This window comes from Tiliqua scincoides, chromosome 4 (assembly GCF_035046505.1).
Source record: "Tiliqua scincoides isolate rTilSci1 chromosome 4, rTilSci1.hap2, whole genome shotgun sequence".
NCBI lineage: Eukaryota > Metazoa > Chordata > Lepidosauria > Squamata > Scincidae > Tiliqua > Tiliqua scincoides.
The window spans coordinates 183,675,594-183,701,286 of record NC_089824.1 but is presented as its reverse complement, the minus strand read 5'-3'; positions in this window follow the sequence as shown (position 1 = coordinate 183,701,286).

The window sequence follows — 25,693 nt, the reverse complement described above, 5'->3', positions numbered from 1 at the left end:
TTTATCCCGAGCCAACATGCCTGAAAGCTGGTCCAGCAGCCCGAATAAAATGAATACCCTAATTGACTGCAGTGCCAATAGGGAAAGGCAGCAGTGCTAACACAGGCTGCAGAGTAACAACAAAGTTTCACGCCAAGGCCACAATCCATCACAGAGTTACATGCACTTGGCCCTATTTAAAGCAGTGGGTTTACATACACATCTCAGGCAGGATTGAGGATCAACGGTCTACTAGAGCTATTGTTACATGCATTGTTTATTCCAAGGCTTCTTGCACCAGAGGGCTCCCAGGAAGGAGGTAGGTTGACAAAGGGTAGTAGCAGTGGTTAGTGTGCAAGCACCTCTTTCTGCTCCCCACTTTCCTTTCACTAAATCAGCAGCTGAACAGGAGAAAAACCTGCCACTATCCCAGGATCCAGTGACCAGGCAAGAAAGACCATCTGGGAAAGAAACCCCCTCTTAGGAGAGCACTGAATCCCAGGAGATCTTATTAGATAGCAAACCCACAGTAGCATCTGCAGGGTAAAGAGATGAGACAATCCACTGAATTACCTGTGAGCATGGACCAGGCAGACGAAGGGTCAAAATGTAAGTAGTTTGCGTAAAATCAAAAAGAAAAGAGAATTAAACAGAATGGGAAAGGAAGGTGGGTAGTAAACGGACATGCAGGTTGAGGGAAAATGGATGAGCTTGAAAAGAAACATTTTCATCAAATGGATGCAGTAACCTGTCAGCAGAAGAACTTCTGTGTAGGGCTATTGCTGTATCAGAAAGTTTGTGCATCAAGGACAGGAAACTGGGGCAGAGTCTTGTAACATGGGGTGTCTTTCTGAAGCCATTTACACAGGGCTGCCAACACAATCTTCTTGGCACATATGCTTTCTACGTGTGTGCGGGCAGGCATGTGTGTGTTCTGTCCCTGCTTGCATGTTAGCTCCTCTGAGCCCACACACAATAAGGTCACCTGAAAAACACTCCCCTGCATCCATCCTCCTTTCCTGGATTCCTATTGTCTCTTCTTATTACATCAATTATCCCAGCGTTGCAAACTATTAAACCAGCAGTGGGACTTTAGAAGAGTCATAAATGTTTTTAAAACTACAGTCAGAATGAGACACTTTTTCTCCTACCTTTCCATGCTGTGTAAATTCTGGTGCTTTTTTTTTTTTACTCCTTCTGCATCGTGGAACAAGGGGACAAAAAACAGGGCAACTGAAATGGCTCCCCTGGGTCCTTTTACAAGTTCCGCAAAGAAGACCTTTCAGTCTGGAACGTGTCACTTCTGTACACTGTTAATGCAGTACAGAATGCAGCAGAAACGGAGCTATTTTAAAATGAAAATTTACATTCTAGTAATGGAATGCTTCCACTCAATCTATGGGCATTGAAAATGTAAAGTACAATTCAATTGTGACATGGAAGATTGGATTTAAACTACCTGCACCTCTTGCCCAGCCTGGCACCAACCCATATAGCCTTTTTGAAGCAGAGCGAAGGATAGATAAAACAGTACTGTACTCCAGTGGTTTTCAAACTTTTTAGTATTGGGACTGACTTTGAAGAATGACAATCTGTCGGGATCCACCAGAAGTGATGTCATGAACCAGAAAGTGATGTCATGTCCAGAAGTGACATCATCAAGCAGGAAAACTTTTAACAATCCTAGGCTGCAATCCTATCCACACTTACCCAGGAGTAAGCCCCATTGGCTATCATTTTTTAAAACATACATATTAGCCTGCTACAAGTACAGATCTGTAACATTTCCCCAAATGCAGTCACATGCCATGGTAGCATCAAGTCTAATATATTACAAATTAAATATTGAAATGAATGGGGACCCACCTGAAATTGGTTCATGACCCTCCTAGTGGGTCCTGGCCCACAGTTTGAGAAACACTGCTGTACTCAATATGCATCTACATGTCATAGGTACAGCCAATGGTGGTGAGGGGTGGGTGGGTTAGTGCTAACTAGCACCTCCCAAGGAAGACAAATAGCTTTGCTGAATCATAAACTGGAAATTAAAATAAGCCTGCAACCTACTGATACTTGGTAGTTGCTATCTCCATCAAAAGCCAAAATTTATTCAGTGAATGTACAATTGGAATGAGCATTAAGGTGACCTATACTGTGATTTCTCTTTCTGAAATCAAATACTTAGGACAATACAGCCACTCCTGAAATACCCTTTTCCCCTTGTGTGCCCCCTCCCCCATTTTTTTACTAGTTCTGCCAGAGTTATAAATACATTTCAAATCAAACTTATTCTTGCATCCTTATATGATGAAATATCATTGATTAAGATATACCGAGATTATTCTGCCAATAATTTGGCAGGGCCTGATTTAACCTCTGATTCTGCACTTTGATTCCCAGTTGCTCTTCCCAGTTCTGTCTCCTTAGTAGTCCTCTAATATTGCTCTTCTTCTACCTAACTGAGATGATTTTAAAACAGGGAGGCTGAGGCTGTTTTTTCAGATGCTCTGAACACTGTTTTGAATTTTATTCCACATTTCAAACCTCCTAGTCCAGAACAAATGAACAGTTTGCTCTGGCTTCCCCTCCATCATATCAACCTTTGCATTCACCAAGTTAAAGCAATGATGCTCAATTGTTTTCAACTCATAGCAGCAGCTTTAGTTTTTGCTAAAGCTAATGCCCTGAGCAACAAAGGGGGAAAAAACGACCCTAATCTGCTTGGTCATATCACTGGTCCTGTTGCAGGAGCAGAGAATGAAATCAGGCCAATGCAGTTGGAGATTTGGTGCACCTGGGATGCAGGGAAGGGCCTATGCTGTACTGTGCTGTGCTCTTTTCAAACAGGAGCTTCTTGGCTTTTTGTGCTAGAATTGCTCGGACGACAACTCCCTGGATCAGCCTCTGTATTTTTTCACAGGTGTACTTTGCCATTGCTTTGCTGCGGAAAAGATAAATGAATTGCCAGAATGACTGCAACCCCTTTATAGTTCTGCTGGGTAGTTTGGCATTAAGCCCCAGTTTAGTTCCTTTGGAAAGATCCAACATTTGTTCAGGGCATGCCAGCAGTTAAAGTGACTGTTCCTGTATAAGGAATGACATTCTGCCATTTCTTATGGAAATAATCAGCATATCAGTATTAAATCCATGCATTTCCCCCCTTTATCTCTGCACATGTTGGCATCCTTCAGTCTCGGAAGACTATGGTATCGCACTCTGAATGGTGGTTCTGGAACAGAGTGTCCTCTCAGTGCGCAAAACCTGGCTAAAGTAGATATGGAGGATAGACTGTTACCCATGCAGCAAATCCCCCCTCTCCACATCGCTGGAATGGTCCAATGGAAAGGCAGAAGCCAATACGATTGGTTCCAGTGGCGTTACAGGAGTTGCCAGAACATGACTGTGTTCAGCCATGAACTGCCTCAGGGACTCCGGCTCCGGATTTTGCCTTGAGGTTGACTCCTGAAGCCTTTTCCATAACTGGATGTAGCCACAAGGCAATGGGATTTTGGGATCAGAGTTTTCCTTCTCTCAGTTGAGCTGCCTTCCCAGGCTAAGGAGTCCCATGTAGCCAGTGGCTGTTTAGTCACCTCTTATGACAAGTACAGCCAAACTGAGGGCCTATTCTTATCCCCAGCCCCCAGGGGATCTCTGCTAGGGACTATAGAATGGCCATTCCCAGCACTGAGAGAAGCAAGGAGGAAACCAGGACAGAAGGGAATTACTGTGTGGTATGCAAGCGAAAACACAAAAGACTTTACTTGTACTGTACAAATGCAAGTCAGATCCAGCTACTGTGTTTTGGAGAAAGGGCCACATGTATATACACATAAAGCCTTGTTAGTGTGGGAAGGGGGCTGTTCTTACAATCTCTAAACCTGCCATTTTCAACCACTATGCCATGGCACACTGGTGTGCTGCAAATGGTCCCCAGGTGTGCCGTGAGAATTTGGGAGATGGTCATTTATTAGTAGGGTCATTGGGGATGTGAGCCCCTCCACTGACAGCACAGCGTGCCTTGTCAACTGTAAAAACTGATGATGCACCTTGATCTTTAAGTGCCTTGCCAGTATGCAGTGAGATGAAAAAGGTTGAAAATCACTGCTCTAAACAGTTCCAAGCCCTCTGTGTAACATAGGAAGGTGTCCTGTGAAAGTGGACACCTGACTGGTGTCCACTCTACTGACTGGTATTTCTCAGGAGCACTGGAAGGGTAAAATAAAATTGGAAGACCAAACCTGAAACTTTGCTCCCTGCATTCAAACCACCCCAACAGCTGCAATTTGCAAATACTGTAGCTTGGGGGCAAATAGCAGTTTGGGGGTGCATGATTTTCATCAGGAAAATGGCACAGAGGAGAAAGGTTGAGACCCCATGCCCCTTCAGTTCTAGATCAAGGGCCTTGCTTGGAAACAAGGCACAGAGAATCCCAAACAGGGTTGTGAGCTTCTCATGGCAGGAACTTATATTCTCTACTGTTATAAAGTGCTATGCACACTGATGGCACAATAGTATTAATAATAATAAATAATAAAAACAGACACCTTGAACATAATACACCAGATATAACAATAATAGAAAATCGGGTTAATTGATATTGCAATTCCTGGAGATGCCAGAGTTGATGAAAAAGAACCAGAAAAAAATGACAAAATACTGAGACCAAGCCATCGAAATCACACAACTATGGACAAAACATACCAAAGTGATCCCCATTGTCATCGAGGCACTCAGAACAATCTCAAATTACTTTAAACAACTGCAGCTCAGTGAAATAACACCATCAGATATGCCAACACTGGCACTTTTAGGAACATGATATATACTGCACTGATACCTAGTTGATACTTAGGTCTCAGGATGAGACTTGTATCAATTGCTCAACACCAGTTTACAACAGTGTTTCATGTAACTTGGATAATAATTCAAAGATGTTTATAACTTCATGTCCCATGAGCCTGTTTAGCCCAGGATCTAAAGGCCCGATCCTATCTCCTGCCATATTCCACCATGCAGCAGCACCAAATGAGAATACATTCCATGCAATGATATGGACAACATACTTGCCGCCCAGTAAGCCGCTTGATCACCAGTGGATGCCCTCAGACCCAGGCCAGTTTTTTTTGCAGGAGTAAGTCCAAGGGTCTGGGCCCAGAAAGGGGAAAAGGATTCAACATGTACCACTGCCACTGAGATAAATAAATGACCTGGAGACAGGGTGAGCAGTGAGGAGGCTATGTTTGCGGATGACACCAAACTTTTCCAAGTGGTGAAGACCAGAAGTGATTGTGAGGAGCCCCAGAAGGATATCTCCAAACTGGCAGAATGGGCAGCAAAATGGCAGATGCGCTTCAGTGTAAGTAAGTGTAAAGTCAAGCACATTGGGGCAAAAAAATCAAACTTCACATATAGGCTGATGGGTTCTGAGCTGTCTGTAACAGATCAGGAGAGAGATCTTAGGGTGGTGGTGGACAGGTCGATGAAAGTGTTGACCCAATGTGCAGCAGCAGTGAAGAAGGCCAATTCTATGCTTGGGATCATTAGAAAAGGTATTGAGAACAAAACAGCTAATATTATAATGCCGTTGTACAAATTGATGATAAGGCCACACCTGGAGTATTGCGTCCAGTTCTGGTCGCCACATCTCAAAAAGGATATAGTAGAAATGGAAAAGGTGCAAAAGATAGCAACTAAGATGATTACTGGGCTGGGACACCTTCCTTATGAGGAAAGGCTACAGCGTCTGGTCCTCTTCAGTCTAGAAAGGAGACACCTGAGGGGGGACATGATTAAGACATACAAAATTATGCATGGGAAGGATAAAGTGGATAGAGAGATGCTCTTTACACTCTCACATAACATCAGAACCAGGGGACATCCACTAAAATTGAGTGTTGGGAGAGTTAGGACAGACAAAAGAAAGTATTTCTTTACTCGGCGTGTGGTTGGTCTGTTGGACTCCTTGCCACAGGATGTGGTGACAGCATCTGGCCTGGATGCCTTTAAAAGGGGATTGGACAAGTTTCTGGAGGAAAAATCCATTACGGGTTACAAGCCATGATGTGTATGTGCAACCTTCTGATTTTAGAAATGGGCTATGTCAGAATGTCAATGCAAGGAGGGCACCAGGATGAGGTCTCTTGTTATCTGGTGTGCTCCCTGGGGCATTTGGTGGGCCGCTGTGAGATACAGGAAGCTGGACTAGATGGGCCTATGGCCTGATCCAGTGGGGCTGTTCTTTTGTTCTTATGAGATCTGCCCATCCAGCTCCCTGCCCTTCCTTCAACCTACCCCAAAACCTCCTCCAAACTGCTCCACTGCCGTCTTTCTTGCTCTGGTGTGGGTTGGGTCAATTTGTTGCGGTTGTGTGGAGCTGGAGGCTCTAATGCGCTTGACAGCATCAAGCCATTTGCAGCACTGCTGTGGCCGTTGCAACAGTGGATCATAAGACTGCTGTAGTGAAGGCCTCATAAAATTGGGCCATAAAGGACATGGCTGGCAGTCTTTTCACATACCCCAGACTGCAGTCGGGTGGTGGTGAATTGATTAGGAGTGTTCCGCTTTGTTTGCTACTTTAATTGTAGTGGGCCAGATAGGCAGGTTTGCTCCTAAGTTTGCTCCTTCTATTGTATGCTACTTATTGGAGGAGAAAAGCTTCTACCAGCAGCCAATAGAATCATTTATCTCCTATAAATGGTGCATAGGTAAGAACTGCAGCAGTTCTAAATATTCTCCTGCCATTGTCCACCCCCATTTAGTTTTCCCCATGTTATAGGGGAATGGGAATCTCCAGGTCAAGTTACACATTCCTGGGTATGTGTAGTTGTTGGGGACAGAAGTTCCACTCTGACCTACATATGTTAAGTGAAATGCGTTACCAGTGCTTCTGTGAATACACTTGTCCTTGCAGGTAGGTACTATGTTGGGCAGTCCATGACTGCATTTAGGTTGGGAGCAGAACCCCTCCAGCTGCATTCATCAAAGGTACTTTGAACAATCAAAACGAGGCAGATCCTCTCTTCAGTAATTCTCTTCGCCATGCATTTAGCAAACACACGATGGGGGAATGGGAGCACAACCAGCTAGCCACATACTCTGTGCTGGTGCTAACCCAGCCCTTTGGACAGCTGCACATTTTGCACTAGTCTGCAGAGGCAAACCACCAAATGTGTCCCGAGAATTCCAAATGGCACTAATAAAGTCTCTGCTTGTTTAACATTTTGGCTTTGCAGACAAGTGTTCCAGCATTTGCAGAAATGTTCTGAAAATACAGGTGTTGGGGGTGGGTAGGTGGGGCGCAGCTAGCTGAAGGGATCCTGTGTGCATCCTTGCTGAGCTACAAAGCTTCACTAGGGCTAGAGTCAGAAGGCAGTTTGGACTGAAAGCACCCTGAGGGTGCAGGAGGAGTGCTCTCCAGGAATCTAATGTTCGTTTATGTTCTACTTATATAGTAATAAAGGCAGTATTATAGAACTGTCATGTTCCTACTGCTCTTTCGTCCAAGGGAAACCAAATCCAGCAGCGCTGCCTCAGGAAGTTCTCATTGTTTAGAAAAGTACATCAAGATACATTACCAAGACCTCCCAAAGAACTGAGCCGGGTATCCTAAACTAGAACACTGAGACCAATAACTGATCCAAAGCAGCATTCCAGAGTCTGACAATGGGTGCTTTGCTCTGGCCTTCTCAGATGTGACAGCACCATGACTGATGACCTTTTGCAGGCGTTACAGTAGCATTAGCCATTGCTACAGTTGTAGCTTCTGAGCAAAGAAGGCATTCGAGAAGCAAAGATCCATCCTGGGCTCCAGCTCTGCAGGCCCTGGAGCGCTGATTGCAACTCAGCAACCTCGGAGCAGTTCTCTAGCAACGCGTTGCCTCATTAAAAAGCGTTTTGAAACCCAGCAGCCATCCCAGCTGCCTGATTACATTTGCACATATGCAGGGTGGTTAAAAAGAAAATATTTAGGGAATGCACCCGTTTGGTGCCTTTCGCAGCCTTGCATTTTGATCAGCATTGCCCCGCACGCTTGCTTCAGAGAGGGGGAGGCTTCTGAAAACAAATGCTAAAATTCACACTGCCTGCTTGGAAGGAGAACGCAGATTGCCGCTGGGGGAGGAGATCTTTAATACAGGGCAGGCGCAAACCTCAGAAGAACTGTTCTCTCTCCTATGCCAGCACACCACTGCTTTAAATCTCCAAACAGATGATTAACTGGGCTCCTTGGCAAATGCCTCGACATCACAGCTCTCACCAGGTGCCTTGACCTCAGTTCCACATCAGAGTCTCTGATCACAAGTGGTGTTTAGACAGGGACCATGTAGCACAGCAGCTGAGATTGCAGGCAAGCAGGTATAACTGCCAAGGGGGGGGGAGCAGGATTCTTGCTAAAGGGGAAGCAGCAGACTAAAAAAGTCAATTGCCCCAGCAGCCCAATAACATCCAAGACAATGTTCCCATGTCCTGATGTCACAGCCATAATGCATGAGTCTCTATCTCTCAGCAGCAGTAGCCCAAGATGCAGGACAGGGTCCCTCTACCTTGAATATACAACTCTTACCAAGATGACCCTCATACCAAGATGACTCCCTCTGTCTTCCCCATTTTCCGTAAGGTTTAAAGTAACCTTTCTGTGATGCTCCTTTCTGTGATGCACTGATCTTGCCTTGCCTCTGAAAAAGGCCTTTTGCTGTAACGTATGCATGGAGGTGCAAGTGATTCCTCTTTGTCCTGAGAAAGCTAACAACAAAAACATTCACACCAAAGAGATTCAAAATGTATGTGTTGGATGAATCTGAGCCACGTCTGATTTTTAACCACACTAAAGCCCTTTCTGCTTCCTCTTATTGTAGTAGAGAGTGCAAGTCAACAACTTGAGCTAGTCTACATAAGGGAAGTGGAGAAAGGTCACGTGTCTTTCGGTTTCTCCTCTTTTCGTCACTGAATGTGAGGGGGAAAGGGGTAACTCCAAGAAGGATGAACAGCAGATCTTCAGTCTTGAACCGCAAACAGCCTGCACAGCCCTGCATGTGGGAAGCCCTCAAGCTCCTCCTAGTATTTTGCAACTTTAGCCAAATTGTCTTGTCTGACTCTCCACATCTCTTCATCAAACTCAGAGCAACCACTTGACAAAACATTGAACCATATCCTAGTTAATTTCAAAGTCCCAAGTTTTTTCACGTTTTAAAATCCTGCTCACTATAAACTGCTCACCTTCTCTGCCCTGCCCTCCGTCCCTTTCGTTTTGGTATTTGATAGTCTTTCTATTTCATCCTGAATCCACAGAAACAGGCTGTGGGTGGATTCCTTCCCCCTGTGCATATAAAAATTCACAAATGCAAATACACCCAAGGCTGTTCTTCTCATAGCAGAATATTACTTAATCTCCATCAAATAGTTCCCAAATCATCAAATGGAAAGAGACTCTGAAAGAAAAAGCCTCTCACTTAATTCCCTCCAGATCTCTTTGGCTGTCTGACCCCCCTATCAAATAACTATTTCTGACAGCTGTAATCTAAAGCATCCTGCCCTGCTTTGCTCTGCGACCCAAGTTTTGTCTTCAGGGGACCATCCAAGTAAATTGCAAAGCAGAACAAACCTAAACAGTACAAATATGTCATCACTGAGCTCAGATATCTACCTTGCCCAGAACAGCTTTCTATCGCTAGCCGAAGCAAAGGTAATATAGCAACAAACTAATATAGGCTGACTAAATGCCCCGAGGCTGCCCAACGTACATTTAAGCCAGTGCTTTATGGCACTTTGAGAGAGGACCAAATGACCATTGGTCTTGTTGCAGACGACTTCTCTAGCATTCATCTTCTGCCAAAAATGTAGCTGGAGGGAGACAGGGCGGCAGCTCGGGAAGTTTCAGCAAGTGCCTATCCCAGATATTGGACAGCTCATATTAACTGGAAGGCAGAGGAGTCACTCATGAGTCTGACTACACCAGTGCATAGCAGCAGCGAGGAAAGCCGGTCTGTCAGAGTTGACAAAGCTACTATGTTATGTAATGAGTTCAGGGCCAGTTCTTGGCCTTTGGTACCCAAGGTAGAAAATTCAAGTGATGTACCCTGCCATTAATATTGGGACACAACCCACCAGGACAGTGTGTTTGCACCCTTCCCATTCACTACAGTGGGGCTTGGTGTACCTGAGTGGTTAAGAGATGGGCAGCCCAATACTGTATTAACACAATTTCCCCGTGCCAATGCAGCAGCCCCAGTACCACTTGTGCCACATTCTGTGGGGGAATTTTGCAGGCTGGAGATCTCCTCAAGGTAAGGGGACATTTGTCGCCCTGGGGAAAGCCCCAGCCACGACAGGTCAACTTGGACCTGAACCTAAATTGCTGGCACAAGTCCAAGTAGATCCATATTGGTGGATCTTACCTGAGCAGGGGGATAGGATACTGTGTGTGATAGTGCTGCCAGTCCCACCACCTTCCTGGGCCCCTCCCTGGGCCTGATCTGCCCACCCCTGCCCTCTCCCCACTTCCCAATCTGGGGAGAGTAAAGAGAAGGAGGTTCAGTGGAGACAAAGAGGTGGATAGAGATGGTTGCCTCCCCCCAATCTGCTGCCTGAAGTGACTGTCTCCTTTGGTTGGCCTCATGGATGGGCCAGCCCTGCCTGGACCCAAAGGCTACCTGAAAGATAAGAGTGGAAAAGCAGCATGTGAATCTGTTTGTGAAGCTGACTGTCTCCTTTTGCTAGACAATATATGTATGGGAGATACTTCTTTTTGGGTGCTCAGGGATGGAAGGCAGACATTGCTCTTTCTTGAAAAGATAACAATGACAATAGCAGAAGTATTATGAGACATTTTCAATGGTGACTTTAAAAAAAATCTAGAGCGATCACAAGCAAGCAGACCACTCTTAACATAACTTGAGGATGAGGAGCGCAGAAAACCCTATAGGTGGTGATGGGGGGGGGATATGTACTAGGAATGAAAGCTGGAGAGACACAGATGCCCAGATACAAGGAACGCATTCCAAAGACTGTTGTAGTAGAGAGGAGAACAAATACGCTGCTGTTGCAGAGCAGCCACTCCTTTTCACTTCACTTTGGGACACGTGCCTTGCTGGTCTCCACGATGCCAGCTTCCACATCATTTGCATTTTAGAATTCAAGGGTTTGGCTCTTGCACAGGAGACACCAAAGCAAGCCTGAGGAGTGTTCCGCAATTATGCAGTGACCTCACACTGACTTGCATTATTCTGTTCCTTCCAACAGTCACGTTCCGGCTCGTATTCTTCGGAAATATCAAACCGACTGTTTTCCGGCACAGGAGAGAGCCATGATTCCCTAGTGCCCTGCTTGTAACCTTCCCACGTGCATACCAAAGGATTTCTACCCACACATAGCAAGCCGTTGATCCACATTGCACTGAGAAATGCTTCTCCAAATGACTATTTTCACAAAGCTGGGCAGATGGCAAAATGTTGCCATGTCAGCTATAAACAGTACGGAGGAGTCACCGATCTGGCTGCTCTTTCAGAGAGCAGGGAGAATTTAAAAGATTTACCTTTTCAATTTAAACAAATGCGTCAAGCAACTATGAAGGTGTCTCTGTATTACTTGGAACACTGGTGACTAGCGGCAGCCACTGTCACCCAGAAATCCAGTCAGTAGACACATTCTGCTCCTTTAGCAATGAGTGTTGGAAAAGGGATCTCTGGGTGTAAATTGAGCAGAGCAATAGAGCGGAAGACGCTTTTTCTTGTTGTTCCCCACCAATACCTGCTAGCTTGCAGCTGACAGCAAAAGTAGAAGTAGAGGCAGGGAAAAGTTTCAAAGAAAAATATTGGTACTTGTAGTTTAAAAGAATGGACATCATTATTGGTAGCCCAAAATCTAGGCTTTGGAACAGGGAATCATTGAGCGATTCTGTTTTCATGGGAGTGTGAGACATTGTGGCATGTTCCCTTACAAATTCCCTTACAAATGTCCCATTTGTCCCCGCACCTTGGGGCTGCATTGCAGTTGCACTGGTGCTGGAAAATTGGATAGGATTGGGCCCTGAGACAGGTAGACTCCTGAGTAATTAGCCTCCTGAACAATACACTGCCCCAATTTCCTGCAGGCAGTGTTGTATTTACTTTCCAACAATAGGGAAGGGTGGTTTGCTCAGTAGTAGATGGCAAGTATTATATGCAGAAGGTGCCAAGTTCAATCCCTGCTATCTCCATTGTAGAGCTAGATAACCCTAGGGGCTGCTAGAGGAACTAATCGCCAAAAGCAGTTTCAGACACATCTGGAAATCACACCTGTCCTATGCAAGAACATTTACAGAAATGTATTTATAATCGAAAAAATATTCACAAACCAAACAAGAGTCCAGTTCACAAGGTGGTTATGGTTGAAAAAGATACAAAAGACATTCACTTAGTGCAATAAGTGGTCAGGAGAATATTTATTTAAAAGCTGTATGCACCACCTTTCCTCTTTAAAACTAAGATGCCCAAGACACTTTAACAGTGGTCTGCATCTTATGATTATACAATAGGTCCTTGTTATCCACAGGGGGTTCCATTCCCAGACTGCTTGCGAATACTGAAATTCACTGTAGGCACTTCCGGTTCTCGCTAAAAGACTCTGGCAGGCCTTCTGAGGTGTGAGCAGGCCTCATACAGCCTCCCCATGCATCAGAAGACCTCCTGGACATGACCTCCAGTTGGTTCCAGGAGGTCCTCTGAGGTCCTCCAACACAGGCTTGGAATTCATGTTGAATCAAATCCACTGATTGCAAATCCATGGATGACAAGGACCCGCCTGTATCCTGTGCACACCTGGATGTGGACAGGTGAGGTTTTGAAACCGGTCAAGAACAACCTGGTGCTGCTGTCTCTCTGTCTTCCCTCTTCTTCATAATATTTAATGCCACACATGATGTTTTCATCCTGAGCATTAGTGTGTCCTACCAGTCAGTGATGTGACGAAACCAGCAGGGCAGTGCATAGTATTTGCACTAAACTCGACCCTAAGAGGCCAAGATGGAGAAAGATACTGAGTGGCAGCTTGTGTCCTTCTTCTTCTGTTCCACATGAACACCACATTCTGCCCTTTCAGTTCAACCTGATGGTGGGGAGGTGGTGGAGTTTTTCTTCTTAGCGCAGCTCTGTGCTGATACATGGAGACCATTCCTCTTTTTCCATCCCTTCCCACTTGAATGGATTATGAACCATCTAGCATGCTAGGAATCTCTCCTGTCCCCAGGCCATTTATAGCCAGATGATAAGAAAGTTGCTGAATCAAATGTTAAATACTAGTCATGCTGGGAATGTCTGCCAAAGGAGAGCACACAGGGAGAAAGAACTGGGCTTCTTGAGATCCTTTGACTCCACTCATCCTCTTCTGATCCTGAAGTATGGAGGAAAAAAAGATAGCTATTTCAGAGCTGTGTACACAGTCATCTTCCTGGTGACCCCTGCAAAGTTCCTGTTTGTGATACATAAATAATCTAACTGTTTGCTATACACTATTTTACACAAGTCAGTGTGGATTGAACAGAGGTGGAAAATGGCATGTTTTGTTAAGGTGATCTATTTGCAACTGAGGAAGCAACATCCACCTGAAGTATGAGGAGGAAGGAGGTGTGTTCAATGGAAACAGAGTGGTTGAAAACACCTACCCCCATTGCTTGACTTTGAAAAGTCAAAGTGGCAAAAGGGGAAAATGGATTTTGAATTGCAATGTTATATCAAGTGTTTTGGCACCCTCTAGTGTTTTCTTTTCTCTTTGGTTCTCATTGACTACCTGATGGGTTTTTTTTTCACCAAATGAATGGAGGAAACAGATAAAAAGGTCAATGTGTAGACTCTGCAATAAAAGGGTATATCTATAATGTCAAATCACTACCCAGTGAAATCTTTTTGGACCTCCATCCCCTCCTCCCACAAAACATTTTTAAAGTCTTTTTTGCAGCTTCAGATTGGCTCTGTTTTCACCAAGGCTCTTTTTTAGTCGTTTTCTTTTTCTTAAAATTAAGACATTAATTGTATGCTCATCTCCATTGCACTAGGCATGGTTAGCAAATGTACAGAAATGTTGGCCTTTTACTAGTATGAAATCTCTCCCAGCTTGATCTCTGTATAAAATCCAAGCCCACAGTTTTGGAAAAGGAAGTGCCCATGTATGGGAAGTCCATGAAAGTTTGCACAAGAACAGTAAGGAACAAAACTGATACAAGGCAAAAGGGCAACAAGACACTGGACAGAAAAAGGGATTTTTGAATAGGCCCAAAGTCAGCCCTGGATTGATTCCAACACAATAGTGTTCCCTGAGACAGACCTTGTGTCTTGTAACTTGAAAGATGACAGTGTTAGCTGCATTCTTCATTCATTCCACCTCATTATCTTTGCCCATAATGAGGCAAGACAAAATCACAAAATGAGGCCTCGCTTTGGCTGACATACAGCCACTGTAATGTCATATGAAAGTCTATGGGCACTGTTGTCTTCGATGGCTCCACATCAGACCCCTTTGACATCCGAAGCGGAGTGAAGCAGGGCTGTCTTCTTGCGCCAACCTTGTTTGGGATTTTCTTCGCTGTCCTGCTGAAGCAGGCCTTTGGAACTGCAACAGAAGGCATCTATCTCCGGACCAGATCAGACGGAAAGCTCTTCAACCTCTCCAGACTGAGAGCAAAGTCCAAAGTCCAGCTGAAATGTCTGCGTGACTTCCTCTTTGCCAACGATGCAGCTGTCACTACCCACTCTGCCAAAGATCTCCAGCAGCTCATGGATCATTTTAACAAGGCCTGCCAAGATTTTGGACTGACAATCAGCCTGAAGAAAACACAGGTCATGGTTCAGGATGTGGACTCACCTCCCTGCATTACAATCTCTGCGCATGAACTGGAGGTTGTCCATGACTTTGTGTACCTTGGCTCAACAATCTCCCACACTCTTTCTCTCGATACCGAGCTAAACAAGTGCATCGGTAAAGCAGCTACCACATTTTCCAGACTCACAAAGAGAGTCTGGTCCAACAAGAAGCTGACAGAACATACCAAGATCCAGGTCTACAGAGCTTGCGTCCTGAGTACACTTCTGTACTGCAGCGAGTCATGAACTCTTCGCTCACAACAGGAGAGGAAACTGAACACTTTCCACATGCGCTGCCTCCGATGCATCCTCGGCATCACCTGGCAGGACAAAGTTCCAAACAACACAGTCCTGGATCAAGCTGGAATCCCTAGCATGTATGCACTGCTGAAACAGAGACGCCTGCGTTGGCTCGGTCATGTTGTGAGAATGGATGATGGCCGGATCCCAAAGGATCTCCTCTATGGAGAACTCGTGCAAGGAAAGCGCCCTACAGGTAGACCACAGCTGCGATACAAGGACATCTGCAAGAGGGATCTGAAGGCCTTAGGAGTAGACCTCAGCAAGTGGGAAACCCTGGCCTCTGAGCGGCCCGCTTGGAGGCAGGCTGTGCAGCATGGCCTTTCCCAGTTTGAAGAGACACTTTGCCAACAGTCTGAGGCAAAGAGGCAAAGAAGGAAGGCCCATAGCCAGGGAGACAGACCAGGGACAGACTGCACTTGCTCCCGGTGTGAAAGGGATTGTCACTCCCGAATCAGCCTTTTCAGCCACACTAGATGCTGTTCCAGAACCACCATTCAGAGCGCGATACCATAGTCTTTCGAGACTGAAGGTTGCCAACAGGTACAATCATATTTGATACTGCAACAAACTAGGCTGCTGTTCTAAGCCACGTACTTTCAGTTCTGTTGGGGGAAGTGGTATAGCTAAGCTGGGACCAGGAGGGTACATTGCCCCCCCCCCCGGCAGCAGAGTGGCTGTTTTGCCCTTTCCGCTGGGGTGGTGTCGGTGACAGCTCTTATCTGAGGTGCATAGCAAATGCTGCAAAATTGGTCCTCCCGGCGGCCTTTGGTCCCGTACGGCTCCTACCATATGGGTGACAGCACAGGTGCAGAGGGTGATGCAATGATGCGGGGGCCATCATTGTGTCACCTGGTCTCCAGACACCAGCCAGCCCAGGTACGCTACTAGGGAGGGGGAATAAGTTTGGGTGCAAAGAAAAGTTGACTTCTATCTGGTGGGAAGACACAGTTAAGGCGGCTCTTTCTGAATGATGCCCTGCAGTAAAGATGTTGGATCCAATCCCCAGTGCAGTGTGGCTGAAGCTGGCATCTGCCATTATTCAAGCCCCTGACATTCATTATTCACACACAGCCTTACATGTACTGTCACTTTTACACAGTAGACCTCCCATTTTATTTCTCAGATACCTTCACTACCTCCATCTCTCTGCTCCCTGCCACAGAGCCTTGCTTAACCACATGCCATTTCTCACTAGATGTTTCGCTCATTTTCACAAACTCAGTCTTCCTCAAACTAAATTTTTATTTTCTCTGCAACTGCTTCTCCCTTCTTAGGCCATTTTCTTCAGCAGTTGGTAATATTTCTCCCTTACTTGCTATGTAATTTGGGGATTATCCATCACTCATCCGTTTTTTATACCTCAGATTGATTCCATCCCTTGCCAAATCTTACTGCTAACCTTCCTATCTCTAAAATCCATTCTCTCTTGATACTACTAAAGTTATTGTGTTGGTTAATTCTCAAATTCTTTCCCATCTGTATTTATTGTAATACGTCTTATGCTACAGGAAGGTAATCTTTACAAACTGACAGCAGATTCTGCCATGATGCTACAGCTGGGAAAGATGCAACAGAAGGCAATCAAAATGATTATTGAGCCGGAACACCTTCCTTATAGTGGAAGGCTACAGTGTTGTTTTTTTGGAGGGGGGAGATTAAAGGGGATCATGATTAAAGCTCAATGATTAATAGCGGAACATGCATTCTGCCGCTAGTGACTGCTTTATGGCAGTTGTAAAAAGCACTCCGGCAGCATGTAGACCAGTGGTTCCCAAATGTTTTAGCACCGGAACTCACTTTTTAGAATGACAATCTGTTGAGACCCATGGAAAGTGATGTCATTAACCTGGAAGTGATGTCATGGCCAGAAGTGTGAATTAGGCTTCAAACCTAAGCTGCAATCATCCCAAGGTCCCATTGCACAGTGCATTCATGTTATTTTATATAGCTCAGAATTCAAACATTCCAGCTTGGAAGTCAAAACAGAATGCAAACTTGGATCCTTCTCCAACCACACACCCCTCCCCCCCTTTCCAGTATTCCATCTTCCCTCCTCTTTGGGGCAAAGCACCATGCCTCTGCCCCACCGAAAGCCCAGCCTGCCCAGCAGCTCTGTACCCTGTGTTTTCAGTTCTGTATTTTCAATGGAGGTTGAGTTAGGTGCTACGCAATCCACCTGAAATTGCCTCGCAACCCTACTAGTGGTTCCCAACCCACAGTTTGAGAACCACTGTAGACTATTGCATTGCAGGAGTGCCAGTGGGAAGGCCAGAGCTTTTCTGTACACGTTAAGGGATTCAGGAGGACCTGCTGAGATAAGTTAGTCTTTGGGGGAGGTGGGATAGAGTGGAGGGACAGTGAAACAGGGTGGAAATGGGGGAAGAGGGAAAGTGCATTGTGTTCAGGAAGGGCCCAGGTTAGGAGGAATCCTGGTCCCCTTCCCAAACTCCTCAGTGTGGGTTCATGCAGACCAGCAACAGCAAACCTGCTAGTGCAGGTTCATGTAGACCACTCCATACTATGAAGGCTTACTCCTGGGTAAGGGAAAAAAAATGTTCTCTTACCCAGTTGAGACCTCCACATCTCCCCCTCCCCCTCACACACACATACACACAGGATGCCGTAATAGCCATTTTAGCATCACTGCATCAATGGGGAGGGGGAAGCATAGGATTGGGCTGTGAGAGTTATAAAATTATACATGGTGTTGAGAGATTGGAGGAAGACTTCTTCTCCCTTTCTCACAATATTAGAATATCATTCAATGAAACGGAATGAGACAAAAGTAGGCACTTCCTCAAACAGCACGTATTTGTTGCCATGAACCGGGGTGATGACCACTCACCTGAATAGCTTTAAAGGGGGATTGGACAAATTCTTGGAGGACAAGTGTATCAATGGCCAGGAGCAGGGCCAACTCAAGATCTCCTGAGCCTGACGCAGTGTGCCAAGTGCTGCCTCCTTATCTGGTGAAGTGCCTGCCCCTACTGAAACTCTACCCATTGCTCTCCTCTCCTCCACACCTCCATTTTGTTCCCCTCATCCTTGTCCATTCCAAAAAATGGGAAGGGATCTGTGTAGGTAAGGAAGTGGACAGAAATGGGTGCCCACTGCCAGTCTGCTGCCTGAGGCAACTGCTTTGGTTGGCCTCATGGATGGGCCAGCCCTGGCAGGTAGTCCTAATGGCGATGTCCTACCTCCAAGTTCTGTGGCACTAGGGCTCTGAATTCCAGTTGCAAGGGAGCAATGGGGTGCCTTTCTCTCTTGCTAATGGGCAGCTTGTGGACCACTGTGGGAAACATTGGACTGGATGAACATTGGACTGGATGAACCTTTGGCCTTGTCCAATAGGGGACTTCTTTGTTCCTTCTTATGTTATATTCATGACTCTTATGATGTAATTATTGGTCCCTAATCCCTATTATGCCTGCTTAGGTGTTAAGGTCCAACACGATCAAACTATACAATTTGGAATTACTTACACTATGCAGCGACATTACTTATTTAAGAATATATGGTGTAGTGGTTCAGGAGTTGCTTTTAAGACCTGGAAGGTTCAGGTTCAAATCCCCATTCAGTCATGAAGCTTAATTGGGCTAATTACTATCTCTCAGCCTCACCTACCTCACAAGATTGTTGTGAGGACAAAGAGAGGGAAGCACCTATGTACACCACCCTGAGCCTCCTTGGAGGAAGCGTGGTATAAAAATGTGAAAAAAAAAAAAATTCCTATAATTTTTTCACGTTATCAAAGTGATTTACGTAACAAATAAATTATAATTTTTGTATTGGCAACCTTCAGTTTCGAAAGACTATGGTATCGCGCTCTGAAAGGTGGTTCTGGCACAGCTTCTAGTGTGGCTGAAAAGGCCAATCCGGGAGTGACAATCCCTTCCACACCGGGAGCAAGTGCAGTCTGTCCCTGGTCTGTCTCCCTGGCTATGGGCCTTCCTTCTTTGCCTCTTAGCCTCAGACTGTTGGCAAAGTGTCTCTTCAAACTGGGAAAGGCCATGCTGCACAGCCTGCCTCCAAGCGGGCCGCTCAGAGGCCAGGGTTTCCCACTTGTTGAGGTCCATCCCTAAGGCCTTCAGATCCCTCTTGCAGATGTCCTTGTATCGCAGCTGTGGTCTACCTGTAGGGCGCTTTCCTTGCACGAGTTCTCCATAGAGGAGATCCTTTGGGATCCGGCCATCATCCATTCTCACGACATGACCAAGCCAACGCAGGCGTCTCTGTTTCAGCAGTGAATACATGCTAGGGATTCCAGCACGTTCCAGGACTGTGTTGTTTGGAACTTTGTCCTGCCAGGTGATGCCGAGGATGCGTCGGAGGCAGCGCATGTGGAAAGCGTTCAGTTTCCTCTCCTGTTGTGAGCGAAGAGTCCATGACTCGCTGCAGTACAGAAGTGTACTCAGGACGCAAGCTCTGTAGACCTGGATCTTGGTATGTTCCGTCAGCTTCTTGTTGGACCAGACTCTCTTTGTGAGTCTGGAAAACGTGGTAGCTGCTTTACCGATGCGCTTGTTTAGCTCGGTATCGAGAGAATGTGTGTCGGAGATCGTTGAGCCAAGGTACACAAAGTCATGGACAACCTCCAGTTCATGCTCAGAGATTGTAATGCAGGGAGGTGAGTCCACATCCTGAATCATGACCTGTGTTTTCTTCAGGCTGATTGTCAGTCCAAAATCTTGGCAGGCCTTGCTAAAACGATCCATGAGCTGCTGGAGATCTTTGGCAGAGTGGGTAGTGACAGCTGCATCGTCGGCAAAGAGGAAGTCACGCAGACATTTCAGCTGGACTTTGGATTTTGCTCTCAGTCTGGAGAGGTTGAAGAGCTTTCCGTCTGATCTGGTCCGGAGATAGATGCCTTCTGTTGCAGTTCCAAAGGCCTGCTTCAGCAGGACAGCAAAGAAAATCCCAAACAAGGTTGGTGCAAGAACACAGCCCTGCTTCACTCCGCTTCGGATGTCAAAAGGGTCTGATGTGGAGCCATCGAAGACAACAGTGCCCTTCATGTCCTTGTGGAAAGATCTGATGATGCTGAGGAGCCTGGGTGGACATCCAATCTTGGGGAGAATCTTGAAGAGGCCGTCTCTGCTGACCAGGTCGAAAGCCTTTGTGAGATCTATGAAGGCTATAAAGAGTGGCTGTCGTTGTTCCCTGCATTTCTCCTGCAGTTGTCTAAGGGAGAATACCATATCAGTGGTGGACCTGTTGGCTCGGAATCCACACTGCGATTCTGGATAGACGCTCTCTGCAAGTACCTGGAGCCTCTTTAGTACAACTCGGGCAAACAGCTTTCCTACAACGCTAAGGAGAGAGATGCCGCGGTAGTTGTTGCAGTCACCCCTGTCACCTTTGTTCTTGTACAGCGTGATGATGTTTGCATCCCTCATGTCTTGAGGTACTCCACCTTCTCTCCAGCAGAGACAGAGGATTTCATGCAGCTCAGTGACGATGATCTCTTTGCAGCATTTTAGGACTTCAGCAGGGATGCTGTCTTTTCCAGGTGCCTTGCCAAAGGCAAGGGAGTCCAGGGCCACGTGAAGTTCTTCTAGGGTTGGTTCACTGTCAAGCTCTTCCAGCACAGGCAGGCACTCAATGTTGTTCAGTGCTTCTTCGGTGACTACATTTTCTCTGGAATATAGCTCAGAGTAGTGCTGCACCCAGCGTTCCATCTGCTGCGCCCGATCCTGGATGACCTCGCCTGTGGCAGACTTCAGAGGGGCAATTTTCCTCTGTGTTGGACCTAGGGCCTGCTTGATACCATCATACATCCCCTTGATGTTGCCCGTGTCAGCTGCTATCTGTATCTCGGAACAGAGCTGGAGCCAGTAGTCGTTAGCACATCTCCTGGCAGTCTGTTGGACTTTGCTGCGAACAGTTCGGAGGACCTGCAGGTTGCGCTCACTGGGACAGGCCTTGTATGCTGCTTGAGCTCTCCTCTTTTCCTCAATGACTGGTGTCAACTCCTCAGAGTGGGCTTCAAACCAGTCTGCCGCCTTGTTGGTCTTCTTGCCGAATATGGACAAGGCGGTGTTGTAAACGGTATTCTTGAAATGTTCCCATCTGTTGGATGCGTTTGCGTCGGCCGGGCCTGGAAGAGATTCCTCAAGCGCTTGTGCAAATTCCTCCACTTTTCTCTGATCCCGGGTCTTGCTGGTATCAATGCGAGGTCTTCCTTCCTTTTTCGTGTGATACAGTCGCTTTGTTTGCAGTTTCACTCTGCTGCACACCAGGAAGTGGTCAGTGTCGCAGGCAGCACCATGATAACTGCGTGTGATCTTGATGCTGGGAAGGCTGGAGCGTCTGGTGAGGATCAGGTCGAGCTGGTGCCAGTGCTTTGATCTTGGATGTCTCCAAGAGACTCTATGTTGGGGCTTTGTGTTGAAGAACGTGTTGCTGACACAGAGACCGTGATGACAGCAAAACTCTAGCAGGCGTTGGCCATTTTCGTTCATCCTCCCAGTGCCAAACTGACCTAAGCAAGTGGGCCATGAACTGTTATCAGCACCAACTCTAGCATTGAAATCGCCGAGGATGAACAATGGCTCTTTTACAGGGATTTTCTTGACAGTGGTGGCCAGGTCATCATAGAATTTGTCTTTGGCTTCTGCTGGAGACGACAGAGTCGGTGCATAAGCACTGATGAGAGTGATAGGTCCTGCTGATGACTGGAGCTGCAGGGACAAAATTCTTTCACTTCCCACAGTAGGTGGGATGATGGATTTCAGCAGGGTATTTCTGACCGCAAAGCCAACGCCATGTTCCCTGGTTTCGTTTGGTGGTTTTCCCTGCCAGAAAAATGAGAAATTTCTCTCCTTGACAGATCCGGAATCTGGCAGCCTAGTCTCTTGAAGGGCGACGATGTCCATCTGCAGTCTGCTCAGCTCCATGTCGATGACAGCTGTTTTGCGTGCGTCGTCTATTTCTTGCAGGTCATCAGAGAAGCCAGGTGTCATTGTCCTAACGTTCCAGGTGCCCAGCTTTAGGGCAATAGTTTTCTGTTTTCTGTTGCATGGTGCAGAGTTGTCGATCCGCTTGTCGGTTTTCACCCTAAACCCCACGCACCCCATGAGGTTAACGGACCGTGGCGAGGCAACACCTTACTGGCTGGGGACTGCCCAGCTTAAGGCGGGCGGTAGCTGCCCAATGAGATGCAATGATCTCTCCCACCGTCGGAAGCAGCCCCTGGCGTCATGCTCTACGCCAATCGAGCAAAGACTTATAACCGGTAAACTGCTGCTTCCCGTGTTGTGTCGACGCCGTATGGCGAAGTTGGAGTGTCCTCTCCAGTGCGCGAAGCCTGGGTAAAGAAGGTATGGAGGATAGGCTGTTACCCATGCAGCAAATCCCCCCTCTCCACGTCGCTGGAATGGTCCAATGGAAAGGCAGAAGCCAATATGGTTGGTTCCAGCGGCGTCGCAGGAGTTGCCAGAACGTGACTGTGTTCAGCCATGAACTGCCTAAGGGACTCCGGCTCCTGATTTTGCCTCGAGGTTGACTCCTGAAGCCTTTTCCACAACTGGATGTAGCCACAAGGCAGTGGAGGTTTGAGGTCAGAGTTTCCTTCTCTTAGATGAGCTGCCTTCCTAGGCTGACGAGTCCCATCTACCCGGTAAATTATAATTAAGAATGCAAATATAGCTATATAGCTTTTTTAAAAACTCTGTTTGGTGTTGAATATAAAGAGTGGCTCTCCCTCTGCTGAATATAAGAGAAACAAAACTTCAACAGGTTTCTCTTTGCCCAGTCAGTAAAATGACAGCATTTTGAGAACTCTGAAAGTTGCTTCTCATGTCTTGTTTACTTTGGTATGACAGCAAAGAGCCATGACATACATGATTTTGGCCACTAGATGGCAGCATAAAGCAGGACTGGAGAAAAAGATTCCACATCTTGGGAGAGACCCCTCTGCTTATGCCACCTGGTCTGATGTTCCACTGAGCAGAGACAGAATGAGGCCAACATTGTTGCGCATCTCTGAGGTATAGTCTCTGCTGCCAGCTTATTAAGTTCACATACAGCAAGAAAACAGGAAAGGTAGTAGTTGGGGTCTTTTGAGCATTCCAAGGACCAGGACACAGCTCCTCATGGATTAACAAGTCAAACAATGGCAAAGGGGATCAAATTCACTGAAGCATAAAATGTAGAGATGTTAAGAATGTAGCTGGCAGCCCTAGACTTTGCTTCCTTCTGTCTCCTCATGAGAGACAGACCTTTCATTGTACAAACATGGTACTGTCTAAGCTCTTCCAAAACACAGGCACCCTCTGATGAATCCAAGGTCGTGGAGTCTGAGTTGAAGTTTTTGTGTACAGACGCAGCAATCCTGGATGAATCCCCCATTTACCTTGCTGGGTTTTTAGGGACTGTTTTTCTTCATTTTTGGACCAGGGCCCATGAGAGGGGGGTAAAAGTGATAATTTGTATATTTAGAAGATTTTAGAGAGACTTAGGAGTGCGTTTGGTTTTCCGTATTACTGTACCTAGCTGCCAACGCTACATGGGCAGGTAGACCTGAGCTCTGCATTGGGAAGCCCAGTAGACTTGGGCTCCAAAGACTTTTCCAGCTGTTGCCACTCTCCCCCTGCCCTGTTCTACCCAGCCTTGTCATCACCCTCCCCCACTTCCTCTTTGTATCCCTGATAACATTTCTTTCAGAAGCCCTGTTTTGGACACTTTTAACTCCAAAGAACCTCCTGTGCAGATTCAGCAACGTGAAAAGCTGCTGGGGCATACTTTGCAAGCAACCTTGTCCTTTGAAACGTCACTATTATTATTATTATTATTATTATTATTATTATTATTATTATTATTATTATTATTATTATTATTATTATTATTATTATTATTAACAGTATTTATATACCGCTTTTCAACTAAAAGTTCAACTAAAACTTCACTATCTAGCTCAGTGTTTCCCAACCACTGGTACTTGTACCACCAATGGTACTTGATGGTGTACATGCAGGACCCCCACTGAATGGCAGTGAGACCAGCGATACAACACAGCAAACAGCAGTAGGAGGTTCAACTTGGCAGGTAGAGCTAGAGCAAGTGTTTTTCATGTGCTCCAAAAAGCCCTCCTGTCTGCCCTCTTACCGATGTTTGTCACGTCACATCTGATGGTGACATGATGACCATCCTTACGGTGGTACTTCCAATAGGTGGACGATGCAATGTTATTCAGCAGGAGACAAACACTAAGAAACACTTATCTAGCTGATATCGGAGTCATGTGCATTTATAAACTGGGGAAATACCTCTGTCTGGAGTACTAAGATGAGCATGTGTTTAGGGTTTGGGCTAACAATACTTACTTCTGAGTAAAAAATGCTTAGGCTTATGCTGTAAGAGGCTGGGCTATGAGCTAGCATGTACCAATTCTGCCTTGAATTTGCCACGTGTCTTTTACAGGCTACTTTATGTTGCTCTAAGGACAAAAGGGCTGACCTAAATGTTCTCTGGTGAGAAATTTGGGTTGAATTGGGGGGAGGGGTTGCAAAAGGGGGCTTAACTGGATCTTCTTTTTTGCTGGCCTTACCTTTTTTCACAGCAGTAGTCCTACCAATGGCCATGAGCTGACAACCACAATTGCTTTCCAGAATGCCTCCTGTGAACAACACTATATTATTCGTAAGGGACATTCTGGGGGGAAATGGCTGCCACCATGAAAAATGGCTGCCACCAGTAAGCCACACCTAGCTATCACCCTCCCACATACACCCCACCCGCATTTTTCACATTTACATAGAGGCACAAAACTGAGAAGAGCATTTTGGCTCAGCTCTGGAAAGCACATGAAGTGCTTTGGATGCTCCAGAGTGCCACGCAAGTGCTAAGAAGATTAGAAGAACGAACAAAGAAGGCCCAGATCAGCTTGCATGGAGCCATCAAGCAGGTGACAGCATCCATTGGCCTTCTCATTTGGAATCTGTGCCTCATCATGTGAGATCATGAGATCGCATGGCTCTGTTAGGCAAGAAAACTGATACTCCAGAAATTCACAGGAACAAGATGGGGAGCTTCAGCCACCACTCTCAGAACATCAGCATTAGGATTGACCTACTCTGCAGCAGAATACTGTGCTCCAGTATGACTTAACAGCTGTCATACTAGCAAGATTGATGCCAGATTAAATGAATCCATGAGGATCATAAGCGGCTGTATAAGACCCACTCCTGTCTGTTGGTTCCCCATTTTGAGCCACATAGCACCACCACCCCTACGGAGACAAGAGGCTTTAGTGAAAGAATACGGAAAAATCACCAACAACCCACTTTTACCAGTGCATGCCGATCTACCTCATCTATCAATCGGTAGGCTCAAATCCAGAAAGCCTTCTCCGGCACTAGCACATCTGCTCAACAATTTCAACATCAATACCCAATGGAAAGCAAACTGGGCAGTCAAAACGCCCAGAAACGGGTAGATATATAGACGATCCTACACTTAAGGTGCCAGGTTTTGGCTTACCTCACCAGCATTGGAAAACTTTGAACAGGATCCGTACCCTACATGGTGTTTGTCAGGACTCAGTGTTTAAATGGGGGCTAGTATCTACCACTCAGTGTGATTGC